The sequence below is a fragment of the Pseudorasbora parva genome, chromosome 15 (genome assembly GCF_024679245.1).
Source record: "Pseudorasbora parva isolate DD20220531a chromosome 15, ASM2467924v1, whole genome shotgun sequence".
Classification (NCBI taxonomy): Eukaryota; Metazoa; Chordata; class Actinopteri; order Cypriniformes; family Gobionidae; genus Pseudorasbora; species Pseudorasbora parva.
Genome location: NC_090186.1, coordinates 2,769,402 through 2,787,880, shown reverse-complemented (window position 1 = coordinate 2,787,880; position 18,479 = coordinate 2,769,402). Strand labels below are relative to the sequence as shown.

The 18,479-nt window shown below is 47.9% G+C and overlaps 34 non-coding genes across 34 annotated transcripts; 14 read left to right on the top strand and 20 right to left on the bottom strand.

Moving 5' to 3' along the window:
- The first annotated feature begins 406 nt into the window (after positions 1 to 406).
- Positions 407 to 478, top strand: trnad-guc (transfer RNA aspartic acid (anticodon GUC)). Its single transcript has one exon. It is a non-coding gene; the product is annotated as a tRNA-Asp (tRNA).
- A 281-nt stretch (positions 479 to 759) lies between these two features.
- On the bottom strand, positions 760 to 875 carry LOC137042256 (U5 spliceosomal RNA). Its single transcript, XR_010898366.1, has one exon. It is a non-coding gene; the product is annotated as a U5 spliceosomal RNA (small nuclear RNA).
- Positions 876 to 1,326: 451 nt separating this feature from the next.
- On the top strand, positions 1,327 to 1,398 carry trnad-guc (transfer RNA aspartic acid (anticodon GUC)). The gene has a single exon. It is a non-coding gene; the product is annotated as a tRNA-Asp (tRNA).
- Positions 1,399 to 1,679: 281 nt separating this feature from the next.
- On the bottom strand, positions 1,680 to 1,795 carry LOC137042213 (U5 spliceosomal RNA). The gene has a single exon (XR_010898325.1). It is a non-coding gene; the product is annotated as a U5 spliceosomal RNA (small nuclear RNA).
- Positions 1,796 to 2,246: 451 nt separating this feature from the next.
- trnad-guc (transfer RNA aspartic acid (anticodon GUC)) lies at positions 2,247 to 2,318 on the top strand. Its single transcript has one exon. It is a non-coding gene; the product is annotated as a tRNA-Asp (tRNA).
- A 281-nt stretch (positions 2,319 to 2,599) lies between these two features.
- LOC137042212 (U5 spliceosomal RNA) lies at positions 2,600 to 2,715 on the bottom strand. The gene has a single exon (XR_010898324.1). It is a non-coding gene; the product is annotated as a U5 spliceosomal RNA (small nuclear RNA).
- A 451-nt stretch (positions 2,716 to 3,166) lies between these two features.
- trnad-guc (transfer RNA aspartic acid (anticodon GUC)) lies at positions 3,167 to 3,238 on the top strand. Its single transcript has one exon. It is a non-coding gene; the product is annotated as a tRNA-Asp (tRNA).
- Positions 3,239 to 3,519: 281 nt separating this feature from the next.
- LOC137042247 (U5 spliceosomal RNA) lies at positions 3,520 to 3,635 on the bottom strand. The gene has a single exon (XR_010898357.1). It is a non-coding gene; the product is annotated as a U5 spliceosomal RNA (small nuclear RNA).
- A 451-nt stretch (positions 3,636 to 4,086) lies between these two features.
- trnad-guc (transfer RNA aspartic acid (anticodon GUC)) lies at positions 4,087 to 4,158 on the top strand. Its single transcript has one exon. It is a non-coding gene; the product is annotated as a tRNA-Asp (tRNA).
- Positions 4,159 to 4,439: 281 nt separating this feature from the next.
- Positions 4,440 to 4,555, bottom strand: LOC137042246 (U5 spliceosomal RNA). Its single transcript, XR_010898356.1, has one exon. It is a non-coding gene; the product is annotated as a U5 spliceosomal RNA (small nuclear RNA).
- Positions 4,556 to 5,006: 451 nt separating this feature from the next.
- trnad-guc (transfer RNA aspartic acid (anticodon GUC)) lies at positions 5,007 to 5,078 on the top strand. The gene has a single exon. It is a non-coding gene; the product is annotated as a tRNA-Asp (tRNA).
- A 281-nt stretch (positions 5,079 to 5,359) lies between these two features.
- Positions 5,360 to 5,475, bottom strand: LOC137042245 (U5 spliceosomal RNA). The gene has a single exon (XR_010898355.1). It is a non-coding gene; the product is annotated as a U5 spliceosomal RNA (small nuclear RNA).
- Positions 5,476 to 5,926: 451 nt separating this feature from the next.
- trnad-guc (transfer RNA aspartic acid (anticodon GUC)) lies at positions 5,927 to 5,998 on the top strand. Its single transcript has one exon. It is a non-coding gene; the product is annotated as a tRNA-Asp (tRNA).
- A 281-nt stretch (positions 5,999 to 6,279) lies between these two features.
- Positions 6,280 to 6,395, bottom strand: LOC137042211 (U5 spliceosomal RNA). Its single transcript, XR_010898323.1, has one exon. It is a non-coding gene; the product is annotated as a U5 spliceosomal RNA (small nuclear RNA).
- A 451-nt stretch (positions 6,396 to 6,846) lies between these two features.
- Positions 6,847 to 6,918, top strand: trnad-guc (transfer RNA aspartic acid (anticodon GUC)). The gene has a single exon. It is a non-coding gene; the product is annotated as a tRNA-Asp (tRNA).
- A 281-nt stretch (positions 6,919 to 7,199) lies between these two features.
- LOC137042244 (U5 spliceosomal RNA) lies at positions 7,200 to 7,315 on the bottom strand. Its single transcript, XR_010898354.1, has one exon. It is a non-coding gene; the product is annotated as a U5 spliceosomal RNA (small nuclear RNA).
- An 804-nt stretch (positions 7,316 to 8,119) lies between these two features.
- Positions 8,120 to 8,235, bottom strand: LOC137042271 (U5 spliceosomal RNA). Its single transcript, XR_010898379.1, has one exon. It is a non-coding gene; the product is annotated as a U5 spliceosomal RNA (small nuclear RNA).
- An 805-nt stretch (positions 8,236 to 9,040) lies between these two features.
- LOC137042243 (U5 spliceosomal RNA) lies at positions 9,041 to 9,156 on the bottom strand. Its single transcript, XR_010898353.1, has one exon. It is a non-coding gene; the product is annotated as a U5 spliceosomal RNA (small nuclear RNA).
- An 803-nt stretch (positions 9,157 to 9,959) lies between these two features.
- Positions 9,960 to 10,075, bottom strand: LOC137042210 (U5 spliceosomal RNA). Its single transcript, XR_010898322.1, has one exon. It is a non-coding gene; the product is annotated as a U5 spliceosomal RNA (small nuclear RNA).
- Positions 10,076 to 10,868: 793 nt separating this feature from the next.
- On the bottom strand, positions 10,869 to 10,984 carry LOC137042209 (U5 spliceosomal RNA). Its single transcript, XR_010898321.1, has one exon. It is a non-coding gene; the product is annotated as a U5 spliceosomal RNA (small nuclear RNA).
- A 452-nt stretch (positions 10,985 to 11,436) lies between these two features.
- On the top strand, positions 11,437 to 11,508 carry trnad-guc (transfer RNA aspartic acid (anticodon GUC)). Its single transcript has one exon. It is a non-coding gene; the product is annotated as a tRNA-Asp (tRNA).
- Positions 11,509 to 11,791: 283 nt separating this feature from the next.
- Positions 11,792 to 11,907, bottom strand: LOC137042208 (U5 spliceosomal RNA). The gene has a single exon (XR_010898320.1). It is a non-coding gene; the product is annotated as a U5 spliceosomal RNA (small nuclear RNA).
- Positions 11,908 to 12,359: 452 nt separating this feature from the next.
- Positions 12,360 to 12,431, top strand: trnad-guc (transfer RNA aspartic acid (anticodon GUC)). Its single transcript has one exon. It is a non-coding gene; the product is annotated as a tRNA-Asp (tRNA).
- A 281-nt stretch (positions 12,432 to 12,712) lies between these two features.
- On the bottom strand, positions 12,713 to 12,828 carry LOC137042207 (U5 spliceosomal RNA). The gene has a single exon (XR_010898319.1). It is a non-coding gene; the product is annotated as a U5 spliceosomal RNA (small nuclear RNA).
- Positions 12,829 to 13,277: 449 nt separating this feature from the next.
- trnad-guc (transfer RNA aspartic acid (anticodon GUC)) lies at positions 13,278 to 13,349 on the top strand. The gene has a single exon. It is a non-coding gene; the product is annotated as a tRNA-Asp (tRNA).
- A 281-nt stretch (positions 13,350 to 13,630) lies between these two features.
- Positions 13,631 to 13,746, bottom strand: LOC137042206 (U5 spliceosomal RNA). The gene has a single exon (XR_010898318.1). It is a non-coding gene; the product is annotated as a U5 spliceosomal RNA (small nuclear RNA).
- A 451-nt stretch (positions 13,747 to 14,197) lies between these two features.
- Positions 14,198 to 14,269, top strand: trnad-guc (transfer RNA aspartic acid (anticodon GUC)). The gene has a single exon. It is a non-coding gene; the product is annotated as a tRNA-Asp (tRNA).
- A 281-nt stretch (positions 14,270 to 14,550) lies between these two features.
- On the bottom strand, positions 14,551 to 14,666 carry LOC137042205 (U5 spliceosomal RNA). Its single transcript, XR_010898317.1, has one exon. It is a non-coding gene; the product is annotated as a U5 spliceosomal RNA (small nuclear RNA).
- Positions 14,667 to 15,117: 451 nt separating this feature from the next.
- trnad-guc (transfer RNA aspartic acid (anticodon GUC)) lies at positions 15,118 to 15,189 on the top strand. Its single transcript has one exon. It is a non-coding gene; the product is annotated as a tRNA-Asp (tRNA).
- A 283-nt stretch (positions 15,190 to 15,472) lies between these two features.
- LOC137042109 (U5 spliceosomal RNA) lies at positions 15,473 to 15,588 on the bottom strand. The gene has a single exon (XR_010898227.1). It is a non-coding gene; the product is annotated as a U5 spliceosomal RNA (small nuclear RNA).
- Positions 15,589 to 15,794: 206 nt separating this feature from the next.
- Positions 15,795 to 15,866, top strand: trnad-guc (transfer RNA aspartic acid (anticodon GUC)). Its single transcript has one exon. It is a non-coding gene; the product is annotated as a tRNA-Asp (tRNA).
- A 283-nt stretch (positions 15,867 to 16,149) lies between these two features.
- On the bottom strand, positions 16,150 to 16,265 carry LOC137042239 (U5 spliceosomal RNA). Its single transcript, XR_010898349.1, has one exon. It is a non-coding gene; the product is annotated as a U5 spliceosomal RNA (small nuclear RNA).
- An 802-nt stretch (positions 16,266 to 17,067) lies between these two features.
- On the bottom strand, positions 17,068 to 17,183 carry LOC137042204 (U5 spliceosomal RNA). The gene has a single exon (XR_010898316.1). It is a non-coding gene; the product is annotated as a U5 spliceosomal RNA (small nuclear RNA).
- Positions 17,184 to 17,987: 804 nt separating this feature from the next.
- Positions 17,988 to 18,103, bottom strand: LOC137042203 (U5 spliceosomal RNA). The gene has a single exon (XR_010898315.1). It is a non-coding gene; the product is annotated as a U5 spliceosomal RNA (small nuclear RNA).
- Between the last annotated feature and the right edge of the window lie 376 nt (positions 18,104 to 18,479).

Genomic DNA, 18,479 nt, shown 5'->3' with positions numbered 1-18,479 from the left:
ATGCTCAGCAAGGGTAACGTCTGGTGCTGGATCCTGCCACCCTGCTTTTTTCTTTTTTAAATCATCGAGCCATTTCCATTGGAAGGAGCAAACGTAATAAGAATCCGCCCCATCACCAGATAACCGCAAACCCTGCCTAAGAGGATGTCACTGAGGCCGATAGTACGTTGAAGACCAATGGTAGTATTCGCACGAGATTTTTTTATGAACTTCCTGGAAGCGAAATGAAAAACCCTTCATCTCCTTCCATTGCGGGTTGATTCCTCCACAGGACAGGGTAAGCTCCTCTCCTGCCCCCTTGGCCAAAATAAAAGGGTTAAATAATGACTCCCATAATGGAAAGCATACCCAGTATTTAGCGACTTCTCAACGGTTGCGCATGCAAAACAGTGTCTGCAAGACTCAGTCCTCGTTAGTATAGTGGACAGTATCTCCGCCTGTCACGCGGAAGACCGGGGTTCGATTCCCCGACGGGGAGGTTTCTTCCTTATGACGGCCAAACACCTTGCATAAGCTCAGGCTTTACAGTCAACCCGCCGTTCAAGATTCGCCTGATGATGATCAGCTGACTGCGCAATGGGCTTGTAAAAGGTTTTTTTATGCATATTTGGCCTGGGTTTGTGTTGCATTTCCACTGTTCTGACCAGCAGGGGCAACCAGCGCGTGGCACCTCAAAGCAGTGATTCGTTCGGCCAAGCGTTCGGTTCAGTTGACCCCAAAGATTCCAAAAAAATGCTCTGTTTTTGAACAAATACATGTGGCTCTGCTGTGAGCAGAGCATCCTAAAATAGCAAAAACTCGCAAATGTTCCCCTCCACGGAAATCTTTAGTAAAAGGCGAAAGATTTATGCGTGAATGAAGAGAAACTCGAGTTGTACCCCTGAGATGTTGGGCCAATGGGCTCCCACCAACATGCCACAATGCTCAGCAAGGGTAACGTCTGGTGCTGGATCCTGCCACCCTGCTTTTTTCTTTTTTAAATCATCGAGCCATTTCCATTGGAAGGAGCAAATGTAATAAGAATCCGCCCCATCACCAGATGACCGCAAACCCTGCCTAAGACGATGTCACTGAGGCCGATAGTACGTTGAAGACCAATGGTAGTATTCGCACGAGATTTTTTTATGAACTTCCTGGAAGCGAAATGAAAAACCCTTCATCTCCTTCCATTGCGGGTTGATTCCTCCACAGGACAGGGTAAGCTCCTCTCCTGCCCCCTTGGCCAAAATAAAAGGGTTAAATAATGACTCCCATAATGGAAAGCATACCCAGTATTTAGCGACTTCTCAAGGGTTGCGCATGCAAAACAGTGTCTGCAAGACTCAGTCCTCGTTAGTATAGTGGACAGTATCTCCGCCTGTCACGCGGAAGACCGGGGTTCGATTCCCCGACGGGGAGGTTTCTTCTTTATGACGGCCAAACACCTTGCATAAGCTCAGGCTTTACAGTCAACCCGCCGTTCAAGACTCGCCTGATGATGATCAGCTGACTGCGCAATGGGCTTGTAAAAGGTGTTTTTATGCATATTTGGCCTGGGTTTGTGTTGCATTTCCACTGTTCTGACCAGCAGGGGCCACCAGCGCGTGGCACCTCAAAGCAGTGATTCGTTCGGCCAAGCGTTCGGTTCAGTTGACCCCAAAGATTCCAATAAAATGCTCTGTTTTTGAACAAATACATGTGGCTCTGCTGTGAGCAGAGCATCCAAAAATAGCAAAAACTCGCAAATGTTCCCCTCCACGGAAATCTTTAGTAAAAGGCGAAAGATTTATGCGTGAATGAAGAGAAACTCGAGTTGTACCCCTGAGATGTTGGGCCAATGGGCTCCCACCAACATGCCACAATGCTCAGCAAGGGTAACGTCTGGTGCTGGATCCTGCCACCCTGCTTTTTTCTTTTTTAAATCATCGAGCCATTTCCATTGGAAGGAGCAAATGTAATAAGAATCCGCCCCATCACCAGATGACCGCAAACCCTGCCTAAGACGATGTCACTGAGGCCGATAGTACGTTGAAGACCAATGGTAGTATTCGCACGAGATTTTTTTATGAACTTCCTGGAAGCGAAATGAAAAACCCTTCATCTCCTTCCATTGCGGGTTGATTCCTCCACAGGACAGGGTAAGCTCCTCTCCTGCCCCCTTGGCCAAAATAAAAGGGTTAAATAATGACTCCCATAATGGAAAGCATACCCAGTAGTTAGCGACTTCTCAACGGTTGCGCATGCAAAACAGTGTCTGCAAGACTCAGTCCTCGTTAGTATAGTGGACAGTATCTCCGCCTGTCACGCGGAAGACCGGGGTTCGATTCCCCGACGGGGAGGTTTCTTCTTTATGACGGCAAAACACCTTGCATAAGCTCAGGCTTTACAGTCAACCCGCCGTTCAAGACTCGCCTGATGATGATCAGCTGACTGCGCAATGGGCTTGTAAAAGGTGTTTTTATGCATATTTGGCCTGGGTTTGTGTTGCATTTCCACTGTTCTGACCAGCAGGGGCCACCAGCGCGTGGCACCTCAAAGCAGTGATTCGTTGGGCCAAGCGTTCGGTTCAGTTGACCCCAAAGATTCCAATAAAATGCTCTGTTTTTGAACAAATACATGTGGCTCTGCTGTGAGCAGAGCATCCAAAAATAGCAAAAACTCGCAAATGTTCCCCTCCACGGAAATCTTTAGTAAAAGGCGAAAGATTTATGCGTGAATGAAGAGAAACTCGAGTTGTACCCCTGAGATGTTGGGCCAATGGGCTCCCACCAACATGCCACAATGCTCAGCAAGGGTAACGTCTGGTGCTGGATCCTGCCACCCTGCTTTTTTCTTTTTTAAATCATCGAGCCATTTCCATTGGAAGGAGCAAATGTAATAAGAATCCGCCCCATCACCAGATGACCGCAAACCCTGCCTAAGACGATGTCACTGAGGCCGATAGTACGTTGAAGACCAATGGTAGTATTCGCACGAGATTTTTTTATGAACTTCCTGGAAGCGAAATGAAAAACCCTTCATCTCCTTCCATTGCGGGTTGATTCCTCCACAGGACAGGGTAAGCTCCTCTCCTGCCCCCTTGGCCAAAATAAAAGGGTTAAATAATGACTCCCATAATGGAAAGCATACCCAGTATTTAGCGACTTCTCAAGGGTTGCGCATGCAAAACAGTGTCTGCAAGACTCAGTCCTCGTTAGTATAGTGGACAGTATCTCCGCCTGTCACGCGGAAGACCGGGGTTCGATTCCCCGACGGGGAGGTTTCTTCTTTATGACGGCCAAACACCTTGCATAAGCTCAGGCTTTACAGTCAACCCGCCGTTCAAGACTCGCCTGATGATGATCAGCTGACTGCGCAATGGGCTTGTAAAAGGTGTTTTTATGCATATTTGGCCTGGGTTTGTGTTGCATTTCCACTGTTCTGACCAGCAGGGGCCACCAGCGCGTGGCACCTCAAAGCAGTGATTCGTTGGGCCAAGCGTTCGGTTCAGTTGACCCCAAAGATTCCAATAAAATGCTCTGTTTTTGAACAAATACATGTGGCTCTGCTGTGAGCAGAGCATCCAAAAACAGCAAAAACTCGCAAATGTTCCCCTCCACGGAAATCTTTAGTAAAAGGCGAAAGATTTATGCGTGAATGAAGAGAAACTCGAGTTGTACCCCTGAGATGTTGGGCCAATGGGCTCCCACCAACATGCCACAATGCTCAGCAAGGGTAACGTCTGGTGCTGGATCCTGCCACCCTGCTTTTTTCTTTTTTAAATCATCGAGCCATTTCCATTGGAAGGAGCAAATGTAATAAGAATCCGCCCCATCACCAGATGACCGCAAACCCTGCCTAAGACGATGTCACTGAGGCCGATAGTACGTTGAAGACCAATGGTAGTATTCGCACGAGATTTTTTTATGAACTTCCTGGAAGCGAAATGAAAAACCCTTCATCTCCTTCCATTGCGGGTTGATTCCTCCACAGGACAGGGTAAGCTCCTCTCCTGCCCCCTTGGCCAAAATAAAAGGGTTAAATAATGACTCCCATAATGGAAAGCATACCCAGTATTTAGCGACTTCTCAAGGGTTGCGCATGCAAAACAGTGTCTGCAAGACTCAGTCCTCGTTAGTATAGTGGACAGTATCTCCGCCTGTCACGCGGAAGACCGGGGTTCGATTCCCCGACGGGGAGGTTTCTTCTTTATGACGGCCAAACACCTTGCATAAGCTCAGGCTTTACAGTCAACCCGCCGTTCAAGACTCGCCTGATGATGATCAGCTGACTGCGCAATGGGCTTGTAAAAGGTGTTTTTATGCATATTTGGCCTGGGTTTGTGTTGCATTTCCACTGTTCTGACCAGCAGGGGCCACCAGCGCGTGGCACCTCAAAGCAGTGATTCGTTCGGCCAAGCGTTCGGTTCAGTTGACCCCAAAGATTCCAATAAAATGCTCTGTTTTTGAACAAATACATGTGGCTCTGCTGTGAGCAGAGCATCCAAAAACAGCAAAAACTCGCAAATGTTCCCCTCCACGGAAATCTTTAGTAAAAGGCGAAAGATTTATGCGTGAATGAAGAGAAACTCGAGTTGTACCCCTGAGATGTTGGGCCAATGGGCTCCCACCAACATGCCACAATGCTCAGCAAGGGTAACGTCTGGTGCTGGATCCTGCCACCCTGCTTTTTTCTTTTTTAAATCATCGAGCCATTTCCATTGGAAGGAGCAAATGTAATAAGAATCCGCCCCATCACCAGATGACCGCAAACCCTGCCTAAGACGATGTCACTGAGGCCGATAGTACGTTGAAGACCAATGGTAGTATTCGCACGAGATTTTTTTATGAACTTCCTGGAAGCGAAATGAAAAACCCTTCATCTCCTTCCATTGCGGGTTGATTCCTCCACAGGACAGGGTAAGCTCCTCTCTTGCCCCCTTGGCCAAAATAAAAGGGTTAAATAATGACTCCCATAATGGAAAGCATACCCAGTATTTAGCGACTTCTCAAGGGTTGCGCATGCAAAACAGTGTCTGCAAGACTCAGTCCTCGTTAGTATAGTGGACAGTATCTCCGCCTGTCACGCGGAAGACCGGGGTTCGATTCCCCGACGGGGAGGTTTCTTCTTTATGACGGCCAAACACCTTGCATAAGCTCAGGCTTTACAGTCAACCCGCCGTTCAAGACTCGCCTGATGATGATCAGCTGACTGCGCAATGGGCTTGTAAAAGGTGTTTTTATGCATATTTGGCCTGGGTTTGTGTTGCATTTCCACTGTTCTGACCAGCAGGGGCCACCAGCGCGTGGCACCTCAAAGCAGTGATTCGTTCGGCCAAGCGTTCGGTTCAGTTGACCCCAAAGATTCCAATAAAATGCTCTGTTTTTGAACAAATACATGTGGCTCTGCTGTGAGCAGAGCATCCAAAAACAGCAAAAACTCGCAAATGTTCCCCTCCACGGAAATCTTTAGTAAAAGGCGAAAGATTTATGCGTGAATGAAGAGAAACTCGAGTTGTACCCCTGAGATGTTGGGCCAGTGGGCTCCCACCAACATGCCACAATGCTCAGCAAGGGTAACGTCTGGTGCTGGATCCTGCCACCCTGCTTTTTTCTTTTTTAAATCATCGAGCCATTTCCATTGGAAGGAGCAAATGTAATAAGAATCCGCCCCATCACCAGATGACCGCAAACCCTGCCTAAGACGATGTCACTGAGGCCGATAGTACGTTGAAGACCAATGGTAGTATTCGCACAAGATTTTTTTATGATCTTCCTGGAAGCGAAATGAAAAACCCTTCATCTCCTTCCATTGCGGGTTGATTCCTCCACAGGACAGGGTAAGCTCCTCTCCTGCCCCCTTGGCCAAAATAAAAGGGTTAAATAATGACTCCCATAATGGAAAGCATACCCAGTAGTTAGCGACTTCTCAACGGTTGCGCATGCAAAACAGTGTCTGCAAGACTCAGTCCTCGTTAGTATAGTGGACAGTATCTCCGCCTGTCACGCGGAAGACCGGGGTTCGATTCCCCGACGGGGAGGTTTCTTCTTTATGACGGCAAAACACCTTGCATAAGCTCAGGCTTTACAGTCAACCCGCCGTTCAAGACTCGCCTGATGATGATCAGCTGACTGCGCAATGGGCTTGTAAAAGGTGTTTTTATGCATATTTGGCCTGGGTTTGTGTTGCATTTCCACTGTTCTGACCAGCAGGGGCCACCAGCGCGTGGCACCTCAAAGCAGTGATTCGTTGGGCCAAGCGTTCGGTTCAGTTGACCCCAAAGATTCCAATAAAATGCTCTGTTTTTGAACAAATACATGTGGCTCTGCTGTGAGCAGAGCATCCAAAAATAGCAAAAACTCGCAAATGTTCCCCTCCACGGAAATCTTTAGTAAAAGGCGAAAGATTTATGCGTGAATGAAGAGAAACTCGAGTTGTACCCCTGAGATGTTGGGCCAATGGGCTCCCACCAACATGCCACAATGCTCAGCAAGGGTAACGTCTGGTGCTGGATCCTGCCACCCTGCTTTTTTCTTTTTTAAATCATCGAGCCATTTCCATTGGAAGGAGCAAATGTAATAAGAATCCGCCCCATCACCAGATGACCGCAAACCCTGCCTAAGACGATGTCACTGAGGCCGATAGTACGTTGAAGACCAATGGTAGTATTCGCACGAGATTTTTTAATGAACTTCCTGGAAGCGAAATGAAAAACCCTTCATCTCCTTCCATTGCGGGTTGATTCCTCCACAGGACAGGGTAAGCTCCTCTCCTGCCCCCTTGGCCAAAATAAAAGGGTTAAATAATGACTCCCATAATGGAAAGCATACCCAGTATTTAGCGACTTCTCAAGGGTTGCGCATGCAAAACAGTGTCTGCAAGACTCAGTCCTCGTTAGTATAGTGGACAGTATCTCCGCCTGTCACGCGGAAGACCGGGGTTCGATTCCCCGACGGGGAGGTTTCTTCTTTATGACGGCCAAACACCTTGCATAAGCTCAGGCTTTACAGTCAACCCGCCGTTCAAGACTCGCCTGATGATGATCAGCTGACTGCGCAATGGGCTTGTAAAAGGTGTTTTTATGCATATTTGGCCTGGGTTTGTGTTGCATTTCCACTGTTCTGACCAGCAGGGGCCACCAGCGCGTGGCACCTCAAAGCAGTGATTCGTTCGGCCAAGCGTTCGGTTCAGTTGACCCCAAAGATTCCAATAAAATGCTCTGTTTTTGAACAAATACATGTGGCTCTGCTGTGAGCAGAGCATCCAAAAACAGCAAAAACTCGCAAATGTTCCCCTCCACGGAAATCTTTAGTAAAAGGCGAAAGATTTATGCGTGAATGAAGAGAAACTCGAGTTGTACCCCTGAGATGTTGGGCCAGTGGGCTCCCACCAACATGCCACAATGCTCAGCAAGGGTAACGTCTGGTGCTGGATCCTGCCACCCTGCTTTTTTCTTTTTTAAATCATCGAGCCATTTCCATTGGAAGGAGCAAATGTAATAAGAATCCGCCCCATCACCAGATGACCGCAAACCCTGCCTAAGACGATGTCACTGAGGCCGATAGTACGTTGAAGACCAATGGTAGTATTCGCACAAGATTTTTTTATGATCTTCCTGGAAGCGAAATGAAAAACCCTTCATCTCCTTCCATTGCGGGTTGATTCCTCCACAGGACAGGGTAAGCTCCTCTCCTGCCCCCTTGGCCAAAATAAAAGGGTTAAATAATGACTCCCATAATGGAAAGCATACCCAGTAGTTAGCGACTTCTCAACGGTTGCGCATGCAAAACAGTGTCTGCAAGACTCAGTCCTTGTTAGTATAGTGGACAGTATCTCCGCCTGTCACGCGGAAGACCGGGGTTCGATTCCCCGACGGGGAGGTTTCTTCTTTATGACGGCAAAACACCTTGCATAAGCTCAGGCTTTACAGTCAACCCGCCGTTCAAGACTCGCCTGATGATGATCAGCTGACTGCGCAATGGGCTTGTAAAAGGTGTTTTTATGCATATTTGGCCTGGGTTTGTGTTGCATTTCCACTGTTCTGACCAGCAGGGGCCACCAGCGCGTGGCACCTCAAAGCAGTGATTCGTTCGGCCAAGCGTTCGGTTCAGTTGACCCCAAAGATTCCAATAAAATGCTCTGTTTTTGAACAAATACATGTGGCTCTGCTGTGAGCAGAGCATCCAAAAACAGCAAAAACTCGCAAATGTTCCCCTCCACGGAAATCTTTAGTAAAAGGCGAAGGTTTTATGCGTGAATGAAGAGAAACTCGAGTTGTACCCCTGAGATGTTGGGCCAATGGGCTTCCACCAACATGCCACAATGCTCAGCAAGGGTAACGTCTGGTGCTGGATCCTGCCACCCTGCTTTTTTCTTTTTTAAATCATCGAGCCATTTCCATTGGAAGGAGCAAATGTAATAAGAATCCGCCCCATCACCAGATGACAGCAAACCCTGCCTAAGACGATGTCACTGAGGCCGATAGTACGTTGAAGACCAATGGTAGTATTCGCACGAGATTTTTTTATGAACTTCCTGGAAGCAAAATGAAAAACCCTTCATCTCCTTCCATTGCGGGTTGATTCCTCCACAGGACAGGGTAAGCTCCTCTCCTGCCCCCTTGGCCAAAATAAAAGGGTTAAATAATGACTCCCATAATGGAAAGCATACCCAGTATTTAGCGACTTCTCAAGGGTTGCGCATGCAAAACAGTGTCTGCAAGACTCAGTCCTCGTTAGTATAGTGGACAGTATCTCCGCCTGTCACGCGGAAGACCGGGGGTTCGATTCCCCGACGGGGAGGTTTCTTCTTTATGACGGCCAAACACCTTGCATAAGCTCAGGCTTTGCAGTCAACCCGCCGTTCAAGACTCGCCTGATGATGATCAGCTGACTGCGCAATGGGCTTGTAAAAGGTGTTTTTATGCATATTTGGCCTGGGTTTGTGTTGCATTTCCACTGTTCTGACCAGCAGGGGCCACCAGCGCGTGGCACCTCAAAGCAGTGATTCGTTCGGCCAAGCGTTCGGTTCAGTTGACCCCAAAGATTCCAATAAAATGCTCTGTTTTTGAACAAATACATGTGGCTCTGCTGTGAGCAGAGCATCCAAAAACAGCAAAAACTCGCAAATGTTCCCCTCCACGGAAATCTTTAGTAAAAGGCGAAAGATTTATGCGTGAATGAAGAGAAACTCGAGTTGTACCCCTGAGATGTTGGGCCAATGGGCTTCCACCAACATGCCACAATGCTCAGCAAGGGTAACGTCTGGTGCTGGATCCTGCCACCCTGCTTTTTTCTTTTTTAAATCATCGAGCCATTTCCATTGGAAGGAGCAAATGTAATAAGAATCCGCCCCATCACCAGATGACAGCAAACCCTGCCTAAGACGATGTCACTGAGGCCGATAGTACGTTGAAGACCAATGGTAGTATTCGCACAAGATTTTTTTATGAACTTCCTGGAAGCGAAATGAAAAACCCTTCATCTCCTTCCATTGCGGGTTGATTTCTCCACAGGACAGGGTAAGCTCCTCTCCTGCCCCCTTGGCCAAAATAAAAGGGTTAAATAATGACTCCCATAATGGAAAGCATACCCAGTATTTAGGGACTTCTCAACGGTTGCGCATGCAAAACAGTGTCTGCAAGACTCAGTCCTCGTTAGTATAGTGGACAGTATCTCCGCCTGTCACGCGGACGACCGGGGTTCGATTCCCCGACGGGGAGGTTTCTTCTTTATGACGGCAAACACCTTGCATAAGCTCAGGCTTTACAGTCAACCCGCCGTTCAAGACTCGCCTGATGATGATCAGCTGACTGCGCAATGGGCTTGTAAAAGGTGTTTTTATGCATATTTGGCCTGGGTTTGTGTTGCATTTCCACTGTTCTGACCAGCAGGGGCCACCAGCGCGTGGCACTTCAAAGCAGTGATTCGTTCGGCCAAGCGTTCGGTTCAGTTGACCCTAACGCTTCCAAAAAAATGCTCTGTTTTTGAACAAATACACGTGGCTCTGCTGTGAGCAGAGCATCCAAAAATAGCAAAAACTCGCAAATGTTCCCCTCCACGGAAATCTTTAGTAAAAGGCGAAAGATTTATGCGTGAATGAAGAGAAACTCGAGTTGTACCCCTGAGATGTTGGGCCAATGGGCTCCCACCAACATGCCACAATGCTCAGCAAGGGTAACGTCTGGTGCTGGATCCTGCCACCCTGCTTTTTTCTTTTTTAAATCATCGAGCCATTTCCATTGGAAGGAGCAAATGTAATAAGAATCCGCCCCATCACCAGATGACCGCAAACCATGCCTAAGACGATGTCACTGAGGCCGATAGTACGTTGAAGACCAATGGTAGTATTCGCACGAGATTTTTTTATGAACTTCCTGGAAGCGAAATGAAAAACCCTTCATCTCCTTCCATTGCGGGTTGATTTCTCCACAGGACAGGGTAAGCTCCTCTCCTGCCCCCTTGGCCAAAATAAAAGGGTTAAATAATGACTCCCATAATGGAAAGCATACCCAGTATTTAGCGACTTCTCAAGGGTTGCGCATGCAAAACAGTGTCTGCAAGACTCAGTCCTCGTTAGTATAGTGGACAGTATCTCCGCCTGTCACGCGGAAGACCGGGGTTCGATTCGGTTTCTTCTTTATGACGGCCAAACACCTTGCATAAGCTCAGGCTTTACAGTCAACCCGCCGTTCAAGACTCGCCTGATGATGATCAGCTGACTGCGCAATGGGCTTGTAAAAGGTGTTTTTATGCATATTTGGCCTGGGTTTGTGTTGCATTTCCACTGTTCTGACCAGCAGGGGCCACCAGCGCGTGGCACCTCAAAGCAGTGATTCGTTCGGCCAAGCGTTCGGTTCAGTTGACCCCAAAGATTCCAATAAAATGCTCTGTTTTTGAACAAATACATGTGGCTCTGCTGTGAGCAGAGCATCCAAAAATAGCAAAAACTCGCAAATGTTCCCCTCCACGGAAATCTTTAGTAAAAGGCGAAAGATTTATGCGTGAATGAAGAGAAACTCGAGTTGTACCCCTGAGATGTTGGGCCAATGGGCTCCCACCAACATGCCACAATGCTCAGCAAGGGTAACGTCTGGTGCTGGATCCTGCCACCCTGCTTTTTTCTTTTTTAAATCATCGAGCCATTTCCATTGGAAGGAGCAAATGTAATAAGAATCCGCCCCATCACCAGATGACCGCAAACCCTGCCTAAGACGAATGTCGCTGAGGCCGATAGTACGTTGAAGACCAATGGTAGTATTCGCACGAGATTTTTTTATGAACTTCCTGGAAGCGAAATGAAAAACCCTTCATCTCCTTCCATTGCGGGTTGATTCCTCCACAGGACAGGGTAAGCTCCTCTCCTGCCCCCTTGGCCAAAATAAAAGGGTTAAATAATGACTCCCATAATGGAAAGCATACCCAGTATTTAGCGACTTCTCAACGGTTGCGCATGCAAAACAGTGTCTGCAAGACTCAGTCCTCGTTAGTATAGTGGACAGTATCTCCGCCTGTCACGCGGAAGACCGGGGTTCGATTCCCCGACGGGGAGGTTTCTTCTTTATGACGGCCAAACACCTTGCATGAGCTCAGGCTTTACAGTCAACCCCCGCCGTTCAAGACTCGCCTGATGATGATCAGCTGACTGCGCAATGGGCTTGTAAAAGGTGTTTTTATGCATATTTGGCCTGGGTTTGTGTTGCATTTCCACTGTTCTGACCAGCAGGGGCCACCAGCGCGTGGCACCTCAAAGCAGTGATTCGTTCGGCCAAGCGTTCGGTTCAGTTGATCCCAAAGATTCCAATAAAATGCTCTGTTTTTGAACAAATACATGTGGCTCTGCTGTGAGCAGAGCATCCAAAAATAGCAAAAACTCGCAAATGTTCCCCTCCACGGAAATCTTTAGTAAAAGGCGAAAGATTTATGCGTGAATGAAGAGAAACTCGAGTTGTACCCCTGAGATGTTGGGCCAATGGGCTCCCACCAACATGCCACAATGCTCAGCAAGGGTAACGTCTGGTGCTGGATCCTGCCACCCTGCTTTTTTCTTTTTTAAATCATCGAGCCATTTCCATTGGAAGGAGCAAATGTAATAAGAATCCGCCCCATCACCAGATGACCGCAAACCCTGCCTAAGACGAATGTCGCTGAGGCCGATAGTACGTTGAAGACCAATGGTAGTATTCGCACGAGATTTTTTTATGAACTTCCTGGAAGCGAAATGAAAAACCCTTCATCTCCTTCCATTGCGGGTTGATTCCTCCACAGGACAGGGTAAGCTCCTCTCCTGCCCCCTTGGCCAAAATAAAAGGGTTAAATAATGACTCCCATAATGGAAAGCATACCCAGTATGTAGCGACTTCTCAACGGTTGCGCATGCAAAACAGTGTCTGCAAGACTCAGTCCTCGTTAGTATAGTGGACAGTATCTCCGCCTGTCACGCGGAAGACCGGGGTTCGATTCCCCGACGGGGAGGTTTCTTCTTTATGACGGCAAAACACCTTGCATAAGCTCAGGCTTTACAGTCAACCCCCCGTTCAAGACTCGCCTGATGATGATCAGCTGACTGCGCAATGGGCTTGTAAAAGGTGTTTTTATGCATATTTGGCCTGGGTTTGTGTTGCATTTCCACTGTTCTGACCAGCAGGGGCCACCAGCGCGTGGCACCTCAAAGCAGTGATTCGTTCGGCCAAGCGTTCGGTTCAGTTGATCCCAAAGATTCCAATAAAATGCTCTGTTTTTGAACAAATACATGTGGCTCTGCTGTGAGCAGAGCATCCAAAAATAGCAAAAACTCGCAAATGTTCCCCTCCACGGAAATCTTTAGTAAAAGGCGAAAGATTTATGCGTGAATGAAGAGAAACTCGAGTTGTACCCCTGAGATGTTGGGCCAATGGGCTCCCACCAACATGCCACAGCTCAGCAAGGGTAACGTCTGGTGCTGGATCCTGCCACCCTGCTTTTTTCTTTTTTAAATCATCGAGCCATTTCCATTGGAAGGAGCAAATGTAATAAGAATCCGCCCCATCACCAGATGACCGCAAACCATGCCTAAGACGATGTCACTGAGGCCGATAGTACGTTGAAGACCAATGGTAGTATTCGCACGAGATTTTTTTATGAACTTCCTGGAAGCGAAATGAAAAACCCTTCATCTCCTTCCATTGCGGGTTGATTCCTCCACAGGACAGGGTAAGCTCCTCTCCTGCCCCCTTGGCCAAAATAAAAGGGTTAAATAATGACTCCCATAATGGAAAGCATACCCAGTAGTTAGCGACTTCTCAAGGGTTGCGCATGCAAAACAGTGTCTGCAAGACTCAGTCCTCGTTAGTATAGTGGACAGTATCTCCGCCTGTCACGCGGAAGACCGGGGTTCGATTCCCCGACGGGGAGGTTTCTTCTTTATGACGGCCAAACACCTTGCATAAGCTCAGGCTTTACAGTCAACCCGCCGTTCAAGACTCGCCTGATGATGATCAGCTGACTGCGCAATGGGCTTGTAAAAGGTGTTTTTATGCATATTTGGCCTGGGTTTGTGTTGCATTTCCACTGTTCTGACCAGCAGGGGCCACCAGCGCGTGGCACTTCAAAGCAGTGATTCGTTCGGCCAAGCGTTCGGTTCAGTTGACCCCAACGCTTCCAAAAAAATGCTCTGTTTTTGAACAAATACACGTGGCTCTGCTGTGAGCAGAGCATCCAAAAATAGCAAAAACTCGCAAATGTTCCCCTCCACGGAAATCTTTAGTAAAAGGCGAAAGATTTATGCGTGAATGAAGAGAAACTCGAGTTGTACCCCTGAGATGTTGGGCCAATGGGCTCCCACCAACATGCCACAATGCTCAGCAAGGGTAACGTCTGGTGCTGGATCCTGCCACCCTGCTTTTTTCTTTTTTAAATCATCGAGCCATTTCCATTGGAAGGAGCAAATGTAATAAGAATCCGCCCCATCACCAGATGACCGCAAACCATGCCTAAGACGATGTCACTGAGGCCGATAGTACGTTGAAGACCAATGGTAGTATTCGCACGAGATTTTTTTATGAACTTCCTGGAAGCGAAATGAAAAACCCTTCATCTCCTTCCATTGCGGGTTGATTCCTCCACAGGACAGGGTAAGCTCCTCTCCTGCCCCCTTGGCCAAAATAAAAGGGTTGAATAATGACTCCCATAATGGAAAGCATACCCAGTATTTAGCGACTTCTCAAGGGTTGCGCATGCAAAACAGTGTCTGCAAGACTCAGTCCTCGTTAGTATAGTGGACAGTATCTCCGCCTGTCACGCGGAAGACCGGGGTTCGATTCCCCGACGGGGAGGTTTCTTCTTTATGACGGCCAAACACCTTGCATAAGCTCAGGCTTTACAGTCAACCCGCCGTTCAAGACTCGCCTGATGATGATCAGCTGACTGCGCAATGGGCTTGTAAAAGGTGTTTTTATGCATATTTGGCCTGGGTTTGTGTTGCATTTCCACTGTTCTGACCAGCAGGGGCCACCAGCGCGTGGCACCTCAGAGCAGTGATTCGTTCGGCCAAGCGTTCTGTTCAGTTGACCCCAAAGATTCCAATAAAATGCTCTGTTTTTGAACAAATACATGTGGCTCTGCTGTGAGCAGAGCATCCAAAAATAGCAAAAACTCGCAAATGTTCCCCTCCACGGAAATCTTTAGTAAAAGGCGAAAGATTTATGCGTGAATGAAGAGAAACTCGAGTTGTACACCTGAGATGTTGGGCCAATGGGGTCCCACCAACATGCCACAATGCTCAGCAAGGGTAACGTCTGGTGCTGGATCCTGCCACCCTGCTTTTTTCTTTTTTAAATCATCGAGCCATTTCCATTGGAAGGAGCAAATGTAATAAGAATCCGCCCCATCACCAGATGACCGCAAACCCTGCCTAAGACGATGTCACTGAGGCCGATAGTACGTTGAAGACCAATGGTAGTATTCGCACGAGATTTTTTTATGAACTTTCTGGAAGCGAAATGAAAAACCCTTCATCTCCTTCCATTGCGGGTTGATTCCTCCACAGGACAGGGTAAGCTCCTCTCCTGCCCCCTTGGCCAAAATAAAAGGGTTAAATAATGACTCCCATAATGGAAAGCATACCCAGTATTTAGCGACTTCTCAACGGTTGCGCATGCAAAACTGTGTCTACAAGACTCAGTCCTCGTTAGTATAGTGGACAGTATCTCCGCCTGTCACGCGGAAGACCGGGGTTCGATTCCCCGACGGGGAGGTTTCTTCTTTATGACGGCAAAACACCTTGCATAAGCTCAGGCTTTACAGTCAACCCCCGCCGTTCAAGACTCGCCTGATGATGATCAGCTGACTGCGCAATGGGCTTGTAAAAGGTGTTTTTATGCATATTTGGCCTGGGTTTGTGTTGCATTTCCACTGTTCTGACCAGCAGGGGCCACCAGCGCGTGGCACCTCAAAGCAGTGATTTGTTCGGCCAAGCGTTCGGTTCAGTTGACCCCAAAGATTCCAATAAAATGCTCTGTTTTTGAACAAATACATGTGGCTCTGCTGTGAGCAGAGCATCCAAAAATAGCAAAAACTCACAAATGTTCCCCTCCACGGAAATCTTTAGTAAAAGGCGAAAGATTTATGCGTGAATGAAGAGAAACTCGAGTTGTACCCCTGAGATGTTGGGCCAATGGGCTCCCACCAACATGCCACAATGCTCAGCAAGGGTAACGTCTGGTGCTGGATCCTGCCACCCTGCTTTTTTCTTTTTTAAATCATCGAGCCATTTCCATTGGAAGGAGCAAATGTAATAAGAATCCGCCCCATCACCAGATGACCGCAAACTCTGCCTAAGACGATGTCACTGAGGCTCAGTCCTCGTTAGTATAGTGGACAGTATCTCCGCCTGTCACGCGGAAGACCGGGGTTCGATTCCCCGACGGGGAGGTTTCTTCTTTATGACGGCCAAACACCTTGCATAAGCTCAGGCTTTACAGTCAACCCCCGCCGTTCAAGACTCGCCTGATGATGATCAGCTGACTGCGCAATGGGCTTGTAAAAGGTGTTTTTATGCATATTTGGCCTGGGTTTGTGTTGCATTTCCACTGTTCTGACCAGCAGGGGCCACCAGCGCGTGGCACCTCAAAGCAGTGATTCGTTCGGCCAAGCGTTCGGTTCAGTTGATCCCAAAGATTCCAATAAAATGCTCTGTTTTTGAACAAATACATGTGGCTCTGCTGTGAGCAGAGCATCCAAAAATAGCAAAAACTCGCAAATGTTCCCCTCCACGGAAATCTTTAGTAAAAGGCGAAAGATTTATGCGTGAATGAAAAGAAACTCGAGTTGTACCCCTGAGATGTTGGGCCAATGGGCTCCCACCAACATGCCACAGCTCAGCAAGGGTAACGTCTGGTGCTGGATCCTGCCACCCTGCTTTTTTCTTTTTTAAATCATCGAGCCATTTCCATTGGAAGGAGCAAATGTAATAAGAATCCGCCCCATCACCAGATGACCGCAAACCCTGCCTAAGACGATGTCACTGAGGCCGATAGTACGTTGAAGACCAATGGTAGTATTCGCACGAGATTTTTTTATGAACTTCCTGGAAGCGAAATGAAAAACCCTTCATCTCCTTCCATTGCGGGTTGATTCCTCCACAGGACAGGGTAAGCTCCTCTCCTGCCCCCTTGGCCAAAATAAAAGGGTTAAATAATGACTCCCATAATGGAAAGCATACCCAGTATTTAGCGACTTCTCAACGGTTGCGCATGCAAAACTGTGTCTACAAGACTCAGTCCTTGTTAGTATAGTGGACAGTATCTCCGCCTGTCACGCGGAAGACCGGGGTTCGATTTCCCGACGGGGAGGTTTCTTCTTTATGACGGCAAAACACCTTGCATAAGCTCAGGCTTTACAGTCAACCCCCCGTTCAAGACTCGCCTGATGATGATCAGCTGACTGCGCAATGGGCTTGTAAAAGGTGTTTTTATGCATATTTGGCCTGGGTTTGTGTTGCATTTCCACTGTTCTGACCAGCAGGGGCCACCAGCGCGTGGCACCTCAAAGCAGTGATTCGTTCGGCCAAGCGTTCTGTTCAGTTGACCCCAAAGATTCCAATAAAATGCTCTGTTTTTGAACAAATACATGTGGCTCTGCTGTGAGCAGAGCATCCAAAAATAGCAAAAACTCGCAAATGTTCCCCTCCACGGAAATCTTTAGTAAAAGGCGAAAGATTTATGCGTGAATGAAGAGAAACTCGAGTTGTACCCCTGAGATGTTGGGCCAATGGGCTCCCACCAACATGCCACAATGCTCAGCAAGGGTAACGTCTGGTGCTGGATCCTGCCACCCTGCTTTTTTCTTTTTTAAATCATCGAGCCATTTCCATTGGAAGGAGCAAATGTAATAAGAATCCGCCCCATCACCAGATGACCGCAAACCCTGCGTAAGACGATGTCACTGAGGCCGATAGTACGTTGAAGACCGATGGTAGTATTCGCACAAGATTTTTTTATGAACTTCCTGGAAGCGAAATGAAAAACCCTTCATCTCCTTCCATTGCGGGTTGATTCCTCCACAGGACAGGGTAAGCTCCTCTCCTGCCCCCTTGGCCAAAATAAAAGGGTTAAATAATGACTCCCATAATGGAAAGCATACCCAGTAGTTAGCGACTTCTCAACGGTTGCGCATGCAAAACAGTGTCTGCAAGACTCAGTCCTAGTTAGTATAGTGGACAGTATCTCCGCCTGTCACGCTTTAGACCGGGGTTCGATTCCCCGACGGGGAGGTTTCTTCTTTATGACGGCCAAACACCTTGCATAAGCTCAGGCTTTACAGTCAACCCGCCGTTCAAGACTCGCCTGATGATGATCAGCTGACTGCGCAATGGGCTTGTAAAAGGTGTTTTTATGCATATTTGGCCTGGGTTTGTGTTGCATTTCCACTGTTCTGACCAGCAGGGGCCACCAGCGCGTGGCACCTCAAAGCAGTGATTCGTTCGGCCAAGCGTTCGGTTCAGTTGACCCCAAAGATTCCAATAAAATGCTCTGTTTTTGAACAAATACATGTGGCTCTGCTGTGAGCAGAGCATCCAAAAATAGCAAAAACTCGCAAATGTTCCCCTCCACGGAAATCTTTAGTAAAAGGCGAAAGATTTATGCGTGAATGAAGAGAAACTCGAGTTGTACCCCTGAGATGTTGGGCCAATGGGCTCCCACCAACATGCCACAATGCTCAGCAAGGGTAACGTCTGGTGCTGGATCCTGCCACCCTGCTTTTTTCTTTTTTAAATCATCGAGCCATTTCCATTGGAAGGAGCAAATGTAATAAGAATCCGCCCCATCACCAGATGACCGCAAACCCTGCCTAAGACGAATGTCGCTGAGGCCGATAGTACGTTGAAGACCAATGGTAGTATTCGCACGAGATTTTTTTTATGAACTTCCTGGAAGCGAAATGAAAAACCCTTCATCTCCTTCCATTGCGGGTTGATTCCTCCACAGGACAGGGTAAGCTCCTCTCCTGCCCCCTTGGCCAAAATAAAAGGGTTAAATAATGACT